This window comes from Cupressus sempervirens, chromosome 10 (assembly GCF_028749045.1).
Source record: "Cupressus sempervirens isolate cs-2001-9-10 chromosome 10, ASM2874904v1, whole genome shotgun sequence".
Classification (NCBI taxonomy): Eukaryota; Viridiplantae; Streptophyta; class Pinopsida; order Cupressales; family Cupressaceae; genus Cupressus; species Cupressus sempervirens.
This window is the reverse complement of record NC_143127.1, coordinates 813,489,778-813,504,106: the sequence shown is the minus strand read 5'-3', so window position 1 is coordinate 813,504,106 and position 14,329 is coordinate 813,489,778. Positions and strand designations below refer to the sequence as shown.

The following is a 14,329-nucleotide window of genomic DNA, read 5'->3' as shown; positions in this document are numbered from 1 at the left end:
AAACCCAACTTACAATTTGTAGGCTTTGCAATGGCACATGTTATATATGCTTGAATTTATTCTATCACCTCATTTTTCATTTTTGGCTAGTAAAAATATTTTTACAATATAGTGGTAGCCTTACCTATTCCAAAATGACCAGCAACCTTACTATAGTGAACTTTCCATATTATCTTCTTATGTTCTTCCTCAGAAACATAAATCTAGAAAAAAGTGGAAAAGTATTCCATGTTGCAAGTAATAATCATTCACATGTTTACCTTCCACAAGCTAAGTATAAGCAACAGAAAATTCATTATCCTATCGATACAAGTGGGCCCAATTTTCTATTTGGTGACCACATGATTCTAATAGCATACTTATTCTTGCAATTGGTGACCTACTGAGACAATATGCTACCTCATTGGTGCTTACTTTCTTATGATGAATGTTGAGATAAAATTATTGAAGATAAGATTACCACCTTTGATGCTTTTCATTCTATAAATTTCCTTATGTTTGCAAACAATGAAGGGGTTTGTGATCTATTTGGATGATAGTCTCTTTCCCAATATATAATATTTGTTTTAACTCCTCAAATGCTTGTTGTTGAGCACTTTTCCACTTGAATTTTTCTTTCATACCTCCTCATAATGATTGATTCAAAGGCCATGACAAATGTGAAAATCCAAACACAAATTTGTGATAAACATTAGCTCGCCCCAAGAAGCTACATAACTCTATGAGATTACTTCAGCAAGACAATCTTTAATTACTTGAATCTTTTTAGGATCAACATGAACACCTTCACTATCAATAACATATACCAAATACTTAATAATTTTTATATCAAAATAAATTTTTTCCTTATTTGTATAGGGTCCATGGTCTTGCAATGCAGAAAATATATGTTCCACATGTTGTAGATGTTCCTCCAAAGTTTTATTGAAAATTACAATATCATCTAGATATACAAAAACAAAAGAGTTAATGAATGGCCTAAGTGCAGCATTCATCATCCTCAAAATATGGTTAGGGAATTTGTGAGGCCAAAAAGAATGACCAGCCATTCAAATAATCCCTCTTTAGATTTAAAAGAAATCTTCCATACATCAATTGGATTAGTTGGTACTTGATGGTACCCTAAGTTCAAGTCAATTTTAGTGAAGAATTTTGCCCCTTTAAGCTAGTCTAAGGGATCATCTATCTGAGGAATTGGATATCTATTTTTTATAGTGATATATAATTAATACAGAGCCTCCATGTACCATCCTTTTTCTTTGCAAGAACAATTGTACTACCACAGGGTACCCATATTGGTAACTCAAACACATTCTAATATTTTGCTAAAATATGACCCATTGATCTTTTTTGTTTTTTTGTGATGGACACCATGGAATGGGAATTACACACATTTTTCTTTTGTTCCTTAGATGAATCATCGATAACACAAATGTACCAATTTGGGCTATTAATTTTCTACATTGTTTTTCACTAATCAAAGGTGTAGTGTGTAGGAGTCACCTTTGGAATCCAATACTTTTGTCCACCTAAATTGATTGTTACATTTTGTGGCCTAGACTCATACACCCCATGACATTGATACATGTATGGGTTCCCTAAAAAAGTATCATACACATCAAGAGGAGCTACATTATAGATCAAATCATATTTGAATGGTTTAATAGAATATGACAAATGACATTGCTTATTTACTTGAATATCTCTCCCTTGACTCACCTATGACATAGAATATGGTTGCAAGTGTGATGTTGTCTTTAGATCCAATCTTTTCATAGTCTCAGCAGATATCCAATTCTTTTGACTACCACTATCAACAATAAAATGCAAATTTTTTCCTACTACATACATTTGTGAATGGAATGGTCTCTCTTCGTCATCTTGAGAAAATACCTTTGCAGTGGCCACTATGTCATATGGATCAGCCTCAATGATTTTTTCATCCTCCTTTTGTTTTCCAAAATCTGTCACCTCAGGTGCAATATCTTCTTTATGGATTTCCATCATTAAATTATTTAGTGTTGAGGCCATGAATAGAGCTGAATGTTCTCTAGACCATTTGGTCTATATTTAGACCAAAGATTCTTATGACTTACCAATATATATATATATACTAGATGAAATAGAGACTCTTATTACCTACAACTATGTATATACCATATGTAATAGAGATTCTTATGACCTACAAGTATATATATCAGATGTAATAGACTTGTCACCATGGGGCTCTGTTAAGAGCCTTTTTGTTTTTATGTATGTGCATTAAGTCATTGGAATTCATCATACATCACTAGTAAATTTTCATCTAATTTTTGACGAATTTTGGTCAAAATTTTGACTCATGTTGGTTGAAAGTGCAACCAAGCAATACGTCACAATTTTTCATGTCAAAATTTCAACCAATGCTTTGGTTGAAAATTTGTTATTTCTTCTAAGCCTATTTTGTCATTATTGGTCAAAATTTTGACCAAATCTTGGTGGAAAATTTCGAAGAATTGGTTAAAATTTTCACCAATTCTAGCCCATCCCATGCCTAGGATGCCATGGCCATGACCAAAGGATTGGTTGAAAATTTGACCAATTCTTGGTTGAAAAATTTCAAGAATTGGTCAAAATTTCATCCAGTTTTGGCCCATCCCATGACTAGGATGCCATTGTCATGACCAAAGGATTGGTCAAAATTTTGACCAATTCTTGGTGGAAAATATTTAAGAATTGGTCAAATTTTTGACCAGTTCTCGCTAATCCCATGACCAAATCTTGGTGGAAAATCTTGATGAGTTGATCAAAATTTTGACCAGACTAATTTTTTTTTTTTAAAAATACATTGGGTTGCAATGATATTGATTACCATCAATATGCTATGTATCTACTATAAAATTTTTCTATGTGCATGAATCCCCTAATGAATTCCTACGCATGGACTCTCTCTTAGATCATCTTCTTCAATCATTGGACCAACACAATATCAAAAGAGGCTTAGTAGCAGTTGCTATTCTATAGCACATATGTTCAACAATTTTGAAGTTGATCTAACAATGAGGCCCAATCTAGCATTAGGTGGTTGCTTGGTGCTCTAGCAATTTGTTATGAACCTATCATGGCTAATGGGGGATTTGATAATGAAAGCTCCCAATGACCCTCTAATAGAATCAATGTCAATGTTCAAGAAAGACATTTTTAGATTTCAAATATTGGCATTAGCATCCTTTCTATTTTAGGGCCGCAAAACATCCCAATTGCTATGTGAGGGCTCCCTAATGTTGTCTCTATGCAACTTCATTGGCACAATTTGAAAAATGGTTTGGCAATAGTTATCATTCCAGCATGTCATTGTGGTTTCTTGGAAAGCAATCTAAAGGGCAAGTCATTGTCTAGTAGTTGTGCTACTTATCATGAGTCACGAGGGAGCTTTTTTTATTGGAAGCTCCTTGTGGCTATCAAATGGATCCATTTCCAAGAATGATCAAAGGATAAATGTAGTACTAGATTCCAAATGAAATTAATGACATCAGATCTATAAGAGCATAATGAAGTAGCAACCCATTTTCATTGTGCGGCCCCTTGAAGATGTTTTTTTTTCTCACTCTATTGGCACAAATTTGAGAGTGTGGTTCAATAGTAATTGTTGTTCCAATGTATCATTGTGGTGTTTTGGAAAGTGTTGCTAAGGGTGAATCTTGCATCTAGCACTTGGGATGTTTGTGAAAGCAAGTAGGGGAGCTTATATTTTGCAAGCTTGGTCAAATGGAGTAGAGCTATTGATACCATCACCAACCACAAATGAATCATCAAGAGCATAGTCTAAATCCATGAGCCATTAGGGGCATCAAGTTTGATATTCTCAAGGAGGCCCTTCAAAGAATCAACCACCATGAGGGTGCACATGAAGATCTTCCATGAAAACAAGGTTTCAGCATAAATGGAATCATTTTTGTGACAATTTCCAAAATTCAAACTCTCATTGGATCACTGCATCCATAAGTCAAGTGTATTCATTGGATTGATGTATTTGCAAGACATGTGTCTTCATGGGACTATTGTGCTCATAGGTTGTAGGATTTCACTTGATTATGATAAGATCTCATCTTGTTGACATTTAAGGTGCATTATAATGGTAATAATTTATCATGCTAGCATTTAAGAAGTTCATTACAATGATTTACAATAAAGCATTTTCTTCCTATTGATAGATGCTTCCTAATTACTTCCCTAAGGCATTGCAAATGAACATAATAGAACCTTACCTCTTTCCTACTGGAAAAGCATGGAAACAACTAATAAGGAATCATATCAATAGAACTTGGAATGAGACTAAATAAAACTTTCCTAAACTAGATATGCCCAACTAATATCAGACGAATGCTACCAATGAAATCCAAAAAATGCAATAAAAAAATAATGATACTATCAACATCTATTATTTTCCCATACTACCATAGTCCAAATGATTTTTCACCAAGAAAAGCTTCTTCAAAAGAATGAGTCCCAGCTGAGATTAAAATACCCTTCTCAAAAAATTATATATAACAAAATCTAATAATATTATAAGAAGTTTATAAAGTGCTTCTAGAACAATGTGAACTGAATGTCATTGTCTTTCTAGTAACCCAACAAAATCAAATTCAGAATAATAAGGACTACAAGGCATAAAGATTAAGGACTATTGTATAGACCATGAGATAGAATCTAAGATATAACATAATTGATAATACCATTGAAGCTAGGAAACTTAATGTTTATATCTACACATATGGTTTTGAAAGAAAAATTTGGTGCAACTAATGTGAACATTTGCAAAAAAATTGGACATGTACTTAATGTTTATATCTACACATATGGTTTTGAAAGAAAATTTTGGTGTAACTAAGATGTATATCTGCAAAAAAAAATGGACATGTTGTACTTAATGTTTATATCTACACATATCATTTTGAAAGAAAGATTTGGTGTAACTAATGTGTATATATGAAATAAAATTGTACATGTTGTACTTAATGTTTATATCTCCACATATGGTTTTAAAAGAAAAAATTGGCGTAACTAATGTGTATATCTACAAAAAAATTGGCATTTTATACTTAATGTTTGTATCTGCACATATGGTTTTGAAAGAAAAATTTGGTGTCATCAAGAGTTGAATTGTTCTATAAAAGTCCTATTTTATTCATACTTGTCCAAAAATTGTAAACTTTCTATAATATGTTTTGATGGATTGGTGCTTACATTAAAACTCAACCCTTTCCCTCTACATGATTTAGTTTGTGACATAGATCTTTTGGACTAAAGTTTATTCTTGGAGTGAGAACTTTTATCCATCCATAAATAGCACCATCAACCTCCTCTATGTTATATCAGTGGCCAATATTGATAACTTTGAAAATCAGCAATGTAGGTGTCCACTGAACAACATTATTCAAACTAAGCCAACTTCTTAAAATGATGTTTAGGGTAAAAAATTTCAATATGCCTCTTAGTGAACACTTCATAAGATGTACTCTAATCACACTAGTACATTTGATCCCATTTTTAGACCAAAATTTTTGACCATCTAATAGAATGGGGTCAAATTGGTCATTTTATGCAAGGCAACGTATATAATTTTTTTAACTAGAAGCCCGTGTTGGTCAAAATTTTGACCAACATGAACTTACACTATGTCAAAATCCAAAAAAAGCTCTTTGTCGCACCCTAATTTCAATCTTGCCGCACGACCGAAAGAAAGGTTGTGGATGTGCGGTTAATATTTATCGTTTATTGCATTTTGTGGTGCCAACAGAGGAAGGGTTTGAAGATTACGTGCCAACAACATTTTACTTCCAGTGCCAATAGCATTTGACAACTTCAGTGCAACCTCCGTCGGAACAGTAAGGAAACTTTCAGTAATCAAAACTATATTTGCATTGCTTAATGTGTATGTTTCATATTGCTTCCGCATTGTGTACCATAGCGTTGTATAAAATTTTAAGGAAAAAAATAGTTATAACTTAATAGATTAATTTTTGTCGGCTACCTGAGAGAGGTGTCACAATAGCTGGATCATAGTGTTGCTTAGTTTCAATACATTATGTGCAAATATGAACAGTGACGTGCTTATCAAGAAGACATAGTGTAAATTCTTCCTCATAAATTTTGAGTCAATGTGAATCAATAATCATAAGAAAAGTGTTGATTGAAGTGATAACCGAGTGTAGATCATACTATGCTAAGCTACTTCAGAAAATGATATCTTTTTCAATATGTACCTAGAGAAGCTTCATAAATGAAGGGAAGAGAATAGTAGAATGTACATTTATTTGGGTATTCTCATTATCTTCAAGGCGATATTCATGCATAATCCATTCTACTTTCTGGCAATGAGGGGCTCTCCTAGTGTAGAAGACTAAGGTCTTTCTCATTCCAATCCTCTTGAAGTTCATATAAATGGCCTTATCATGGCCAGTTGCCTTCCAAAACCCTATAGTTGTTGCTCTATTTGTGCAGGTGCCTGTTGGGTACTTCTTGTCTTTATGACTGAAAAAGTACCACTCATTTTGTGGAGAAGAACCTATCTTGCATCTCTCTGGTTCATTTCAAAATAACAATTAGGGGAAAAAGTCACAAAGATAACAAGTCTTAAAGAAAATTATATTAAGAAGAAATCAATCCATACCATGGAGGTCCCAAGTTTCAAGCTCATTAAGATCAACATCAAGGTCAATGATCTCATAGGACACATTTTTCTTCAAATAATAGTGTAAAAGTTCTTCATTCATTGGATGAAACCTGAACCCTAGTGGTATGCATGAGGATTGCCCATTGTTGATAAACCCATCCTTGTAGTACAAGAAAACATACATATGTGCATCAATCATACACTTTATTTCACCTCCAAGAGTCATAACAATTAGCAATACCAAGAAGGAAAAGAGAAGAATCAATAAGTCCATTCAAATGGCAGAAGAACATATATATCATCTTCTCAAACTACTTAGTGTTCTTTTTTCAAAAGTCCTACAATGAATTTTTTTTTTTTCTCAGAACTATTTTGAAATGAACAATATAAATTCATCTTGCTTATCTTGGTCTGATGGAGTATGATACAAAATATCCTGAAATATAATTCAAGATATCAAAAGTATCATGAAATATAATCCAAAAGATATTGAAAAATATTCTAAATATGATGAAATATGATCCAAATTCCTCAATATTCTAAGGAATTATCTAAATATATATACCAATTGAAGTTATCATGGATAGTATAAATGTTATATTAGGGTCTACTATGTTTGGTGGTGCCTACACCCATCTCTACTACAAGAGTTAGGTAGCTCACATACTAGTAGACCACCAAACACGCTAGGATGTTGTAACATAATACATATATATAGCAATAGCAAACTCTACACTTTGCTATATGTTTTCTTCTTGGAAGAGGACAGAAACTACTAAAATCTTTTTAGAAAGACAAAAGAATGATACATCAAGCAAACAGAGCTTGATTGCATGATAAGCTTATAGTTCTAAAGTAGTCCCCAGAAGGACAAGCCTCTTCCAAGCCAACATGAAGACCCTGGAACATGTGTTATACAAAAATTGGCTACTCAAAGAAACACAACCATGTGGCCTAAAGATGAAAAACTAAAATCAATTCCCAAACACAAAATTATACAAGTTTGAATCTTTCTTCTACATAATTCCATGCCCATGTTTTTGATCCTACAAATTAATATCAAAACCAATTCCACTAACCATAAATTTAGGCTCATATCTAATCAACACTTAAACCCAAACCCAACCCCTACAAATACAAACATCTCAACTCTACAAAACATGAAATCTACTTATAAATCTTGATGACTACCTACAAAGTTTTAGTTTTAGATTAGATCAGCATGTGGGTATCAACCAAAAGTGGTGAATTTGAGCTCCTCCCTCTGGATTCTTTATATCAAGAAACCCAATCAATTTGAATCCACCTAGTCAACAATAGAGTGGAGTCTTTTAGACCTTTCTAAAGAATAAAAAAGGCCAAAAGACTACAAGATTAGTGCATGAAGGTTGCAAGGTGTTGCAGATTGTATAGAAAAAATGAATGTTATAAAAAGATAACACATCTGAAAATGAAAATAGAGCTATTAAAACTGACGGTTGCAAGATTTAGATTTTTAGAAGATGAATGATTGAGATAATAAAATTACTGTTAGGCTACCATAGCTACTTTAGGACTTGCTGAATCAATATTTGAGATCACTTTGTAACATCGCTCACAAAGTGTGGATGATCCACAAATGAGCCAACTACTTGAGAGTAGATCCAACATCTTTTGCATTTGGCACCATCTACATGAGATACCCCAATCCACAATTCACCAACTCTTGGTGAAGAATAGATTCTAGTGTAAGCTACACCAGTACTAGATGCGTGTTCCATTGAAGCTAGAACTTCAACCTGAGAAGTTATAAAAATCCTATGTAACTTGTCTGTGTCATCACCTCGCATAGACATCTCATGGAATCTTTGAAGCAGGTTTACATTAGAGCTACATAAATAAACCTTAGCATCTAAACTTGCACCTATTAGCCTTGCACCTCTGGCCATCTCCAAGACTTTGTTTACTTCTGTTCTCATCTCAAGGACTTTTTCCCAGTACTCAACATTAGGTTTCATCATTAATCCTTGGCCATTGTGCTTAAAAAATAAACTCTGATGTTGAGCCATCTTCCTTGAAATGTGTATATGGCATATGCTGCCATGCATCCTTGGCCATGTGAGGTAGAATTGGAGCTATAGCCCACACAATGCAAAGTAGATGAGCTGCACGAATAGTTTGACAACCCCTCCTTGTTTGGCTCACTACTACATTTGACCTTTTTTTTGACCTAAATTTTTGACCATCAATTAAAAAGGTTTACATTGGTTGGATTGGAGAAGGAAAAAATCCTCTTTTTTAAAATCTAAGCCCGTGTTGGTCAAAATTTTGACCAACATAGGCTTAACTTCAATATGAAAAAACATTTTTGATTTCATTGATTTTTGAGTGTGCAAAGGAGCTAGAGCTGTGTAAGGGTTTTCTTCTAGATTGTTTTCTTTTGTGTAACACTTGAATCCTCAGTCAGTGCTTGGGCCAATGATTTCTCTAAGAATAAAAATTCTTTGTGGATTGAAATTTTCTTTCCCTCTCTCCTCACACTGATTTTGGGAGGTTCCTTTACTTGGATTGCATGGGTGGTGTTCGACAGTGACAAGTTAAAGGAGTGGGGAAAAACTAAATACACATGGCCTCCAGTAGCCCTTGTAATAATCGTGTGGACTCTAACAAAGTCAGCAATGGGCATTTCAAATCCTGTAAGTACTCAACTAATATAGTATGTGACATTCTCAGCTCATATAGAAAAATATATCCAGGTTTCCATGTTGAAAGGAAGAGTAAATATTGTTGGTGGCACACCAAGTAGGTATTATGGTAATTGTAACTCTGATGCAATTATATTGGAGTTTAGGTTATGAGAAGACTTTTTGAGTCTTGATAGTAAGATTCAGCTAGGAAAAATGAGCAGGAGACAGGAAAACAATTAAAAAACTAAAGCCAAAAGGCTAAGACACTAAAAGACACCTTTACAACTCTAATTTGCCATTTAAGGATACTTCTTCTTTTTGTTTTAATGCCATGGATTTTATACTCCACAAGCTTTTATACCCAAACACTCGCGGGAGTATATATAGGAAAATGTTGTTTCCCGAAACTCAAATCTTCTTTGGTACTGATTCAATGTAGCTTCTATTTGATTATTTTATTATGTCGTTAAAGTTGGTTAAATGAGGGTTGCATAGTAAAAGACTCAATTTCTTATAAAATATTTTTATTTCATTGTTTTATCAATATTTTGAGTTTGAATGTCAAGCCTGAGTCTTGTAACTAAGCTTTGATGCTTTTTTTGTAGAAAAAAAGATAAGGAAAAATGGAAATACATTACTAAAAGACCAGGTTACAATATATGATGACCCACTAGGCCAATTCAACAGTTAAAAGACTAATTTGCCAAAAATTCAATACAAAGAGAAGAGCTTATGCTAGAAAGAATCCACCACGGGAATCACCACAAAAGGCCCAGGGAATAAAGAGACAGCAAAAAAAATCTACATCATTGACTGTCCATGTTCACAAAGTTTTAATTTAAGCTACATACAAATTAACTTCTATGTTCCTAAGCTGATATTGCTAAATGATTATAAATATTCTAGTCCACCCTGTAGTTCTGATCCATTCTAAATGTGTCCTCCAAACCTAATGCCAACCCTGGAATGGAGTGATGCCACCCTGGACGAGGTACGGCTAGCCATGGAAGCTAAGGGAAAGTTTGAAAATTTCTCCTTTGATCACTGATCTACATACTGGAGTACTCATTATGCCTGATACAATCCAACTCAATGATTGACCCATTTGAACTTCCTATTTGAGCTCATGCACTTGTGATTGTTGTCCACTATGGTCCATGCAACCATTATCAAACATTGATTTATTTTCTATCCAGTTGGAGGCATTGTCCTAGATTACTGTAGTGTTGTAGAGGATAAAAGTGCATGCTTAGCACTTCTTTCGACTTCTCTTATACACCCTTCAGCCATTTCATTAAATGTGCCATTCTATTTGATTCAATGGATTTTAGCATTTAATTGTATTCAACCTCTTCCTAATCCTTTTATTTATTTTTCCACTGTGGTCAGAAATGTGGATATGACTAATATTGTAGACACAAATTTGTGCAACTAATCCACATTCTAGTTGAACTTTGCTTGAGTTGGCTTTCCTCCAAAATTGGTTTGTTGCTTGTTTTCTTACCTGTATAATCTGAGAGGACCACTTTTTTTAATAGATCTAGTTGAAGAAAATGGGGAACATGTTAATGAGGAACAACCTTCAATCTTTCAAGTAAATACTGATTTGGTTTCTGCAAGTGTCCATGTTTTTCTTATGTATGGAAATTGACATAGTTTCTTTCTCTTTTGTTTTTAGGAGGCTTTGTTTGGAGGCTCTGATTGGAGCACATCTGGTGGGAGGTGGTGTAAATGTAGCTATTGAGTTAATGCAGTGGATGAATATGGAAGTTGGCATTGAAGTCAAATCAGTAGACATTGCATCCCAATGCTCTTTCAACTATCCAAGTGTCTTGGACACAAATTTGGATGAATTGGAATCGTACCTAAATTACCACTTTGTTAATTGATGTCTTTTAGTAGAAGCACTCACACATGGTTCACTTACTGAAGCTGAGGGACCTTCCTATTAGGTACATTTTGTTTCACCTTACCTTGAAAAATCCGTATATTACTTTGGTAGTAGTTAATTTAAAATTCTTTTAGTGTGCTGATTTTAAATGTGTAAATTATAATTATGAGGTTCAAATCTTACCTACACCACCACTCACACCTTTGCAATATGAAAACATCAAACAAATGGGTACCATTTGCAATCAAACATTAAATCTCTCCTTACAATAGGGTTGTCTAGATTTTTATTGAAGAAGACAATAAAAAGTTTGTGTGGTGCTCAATTTATGCTCCCATTGCACATTACGAGAGAAATGAGCTATGGAAATGGATATATGGGCTTCAATACATCCCTTGGATTGTAGGAGCTAACTTTAACATGGTTGAGAGTAGGGAGGAAAAATCTATAGGAAGTTAATAATAATTGACTTAACAATGGCGATAAAAGTTCAAAACTCTTCTTCAGATGTATGAAAGTTAAGAATGTCTGAGAACAAGTTGACTATATATGAGCTGATAATAAATTGCTAAGTGATCTTAAAGAGATAGATAAGAACTTTTACTATTCTATAAGATAATTTTCTCATTTCAAGGACATAGTGCAAGAGATCTAAGCAAAAATATAATTCACAATAAGATTACAGATGATATTGCAGAAATAATTAATATTTAAATTGTATCAGAATAAGAAACAGTAAATGCAATTCAAAAGCTGAATGATGAAAAGACCCCAGTAGCAGATAGTCTCCCAATTGAATACTATAAAGAGAACTTAGATTGGTTTGGAGATGACCTGCTTCAAGTCTCTACTGAAGCCATTAGATAAAGGTTGTAATTTATTTATTTGCTTGATGTTTTCATATTTCTAATCATTTCCTTGTTTTCTTCTACAAGGTTGATGAATTATATGAATGAATGTAATCTTTTATGACTGAAGTGTGTGTGGTGTGTGTGTGGATGCAAGCCATACATCAATGATCTTGTAAACAGGAATGAGTGGAATCCAATGAGCTTCAATGAAATTGAACATGCATGAAGAGGATGATATCAAGCACTTTGTGAACTATGAGTTGTTGTCCATATATGTAAGGTAGTAAGACATTTTTTTAATTGAGCAGTGAGCTCTAGGCATTGTGCCTAAATGCAAGTGCATCCCTATTTGTAATAAGTTAATAATTTTAATAGAGTATAATTTATCGTAGGTTTCAGCCCCATCGTCATCCCTTGTCCCCTCCTAACATGGTTTCCATTATATACTAGAATCTTTTTTGAGTGACTAGAACATGATATTAGATCTTACTAGGCTCCCGTGTCAAATGATTTTATTTTGGACGAGGTCACTACTAGTTTTGAGGCTATTGTGATATGTAATGATATAACCAAAGATAATTAGAAGACTTCTATCATTTTTAGTAACTCTCATCCTTAGAAATTTGATGTGTACCATATAAGGGTAGGTTGATTGGGGTGGAATGTCATGAAATTTGATCTAAAGTACTTTGATTATAGTTCCAAGGATGTTTGTGGGGTGCTTGTTCAGCACCCTAGGATAGAGAGGGAAGTTATTGATTACTCTTATTTTGTTAAGAATGTTCATGCTAATGGTGTGAAGGTTGTCATGGCCTCTGATTTTTCTACACTAACAATGCTGAAGCCTCCTGAGGAATTTGGGGTGGATATCATCTTTGGGTCTTCTAAAAGATTTGGTGTCCCCCTAGACTATGGGGGCCCCTCATTTATATTGCTTGGTTACATGTTAAGAGTAAAAATGAATGATTCCTGGTAGGATTATTGGAGTTAATGTGGATTCCCATAGGAATCCTATGCTAAGGATGGAAATGTAGACAAGGGAGCAACACATCAGGCAAGATAATGCCACTAGAAATATCTACATGATACAAGCATTAATTACAATATATCTTCTATGTATGCAATCTATCATGGTCTGGCAGGATTGAAAAAAAATGTAGAATGTGTACATGATTTGGCGGGAGCATTTATTAGTGGATTAAAGAAATTAGGCACTATTAATGTTGAGGATGCTCCATTCCTTGATATTGTAAAGGTTATATGCTTATCGTTAAGCAAGGGGAGATGGGCATCAAAACTTCTATCATTACTGTCTCAACTCATGGAATGAATCCTACAAGTGCTACAATGTGTGGAATGAAAATTGTTGTTGTTTGAACTGTTGCTAAAGAAAATGAAGGATGTAGAGGAAAATAAGGAAACCTTGTAGCACTTATGATTACCTATCCTTCAATGCATGGTGTATATGAGGAGGGTATTAAATAAGATATGCTAAATCATTCATGACAATGATAGTCAAGTGTACATGGATGGTGCAAACATGAATGTGCAGGTTGGACTAACTAGCTCGAGTTGAATTGGAGTGGATGTATGCCATCTCAATCTTTAGAAGACATTCTACATTCTACATTCTGGTATAGGGCCTATAGGAGTAAAGAAGCATTTGGCACCATTTTTACCATCACAAGCTCTGGTACCAATAAATGGAATTACTACTCCTGAAGGGAATCAACGACCACTTGATATGATATCAACAGCACCATGGGGCTCAACCATGATTCTACCAATATCAATAAAAAGGGAGATTATGGAAATTGAGAAAGGGAAAATGGACATTAAACATACTAGTTTGATGGCAGATAATGTGTATAGAGAAAAAATTATAAATCCTTATGTTTTGGAATGACAAGCAGGGTAGATAGAGTTGAATGAAGGCTCTGACAGGAATAAAAAGAAACACAAGGCAATCAATAGTTGTAGATAGTTCAAGAATTGACTTATTCCTAATATAGAAAATAGTGCAAAACTTAAAGAGAGATTAACATTTATCAAGTGGATTTGATCATCTCGGGGTCAGATAAACTTCTATTAGTCAAGAATAAAATAGAAGATACAACTCCATTGTAAAATAAACAATTTGTAAGACAATATTATCACACCCCAATTCTTGAGTAAATTAGGAACCAAATCTTGACAAAATATCCTCACAACCCTATTCAAGAGAAAATTTTGACTAACAACCATTGAAATGATCCCACAACTTAAT

At 33.9% G+C, this 14,329-nt stretch overlaps 2 pseudogenes; both read left to right on the top strand.

The window, feature by feature from the left end:
- The window catches only part of LOC149536424 (glycine dehydrogenase (decarboxylating), mitochondrial pseudogene), a 43,485-nt pseudogene extending 30,146 nt beyond the window's left edge, over positions 1–13,339 (top strand).
- Position 13,340: 1 nt separating this feature from the next.
- Positions 13,341–13,969, top strand: LOC149536423 (glycine dehydrogenase (decarboxylating), mitochondrial pseudogene; annotated as a pseudogene).
- Positions 13,970–14,329: the final 360 nt, after the last annotated feature.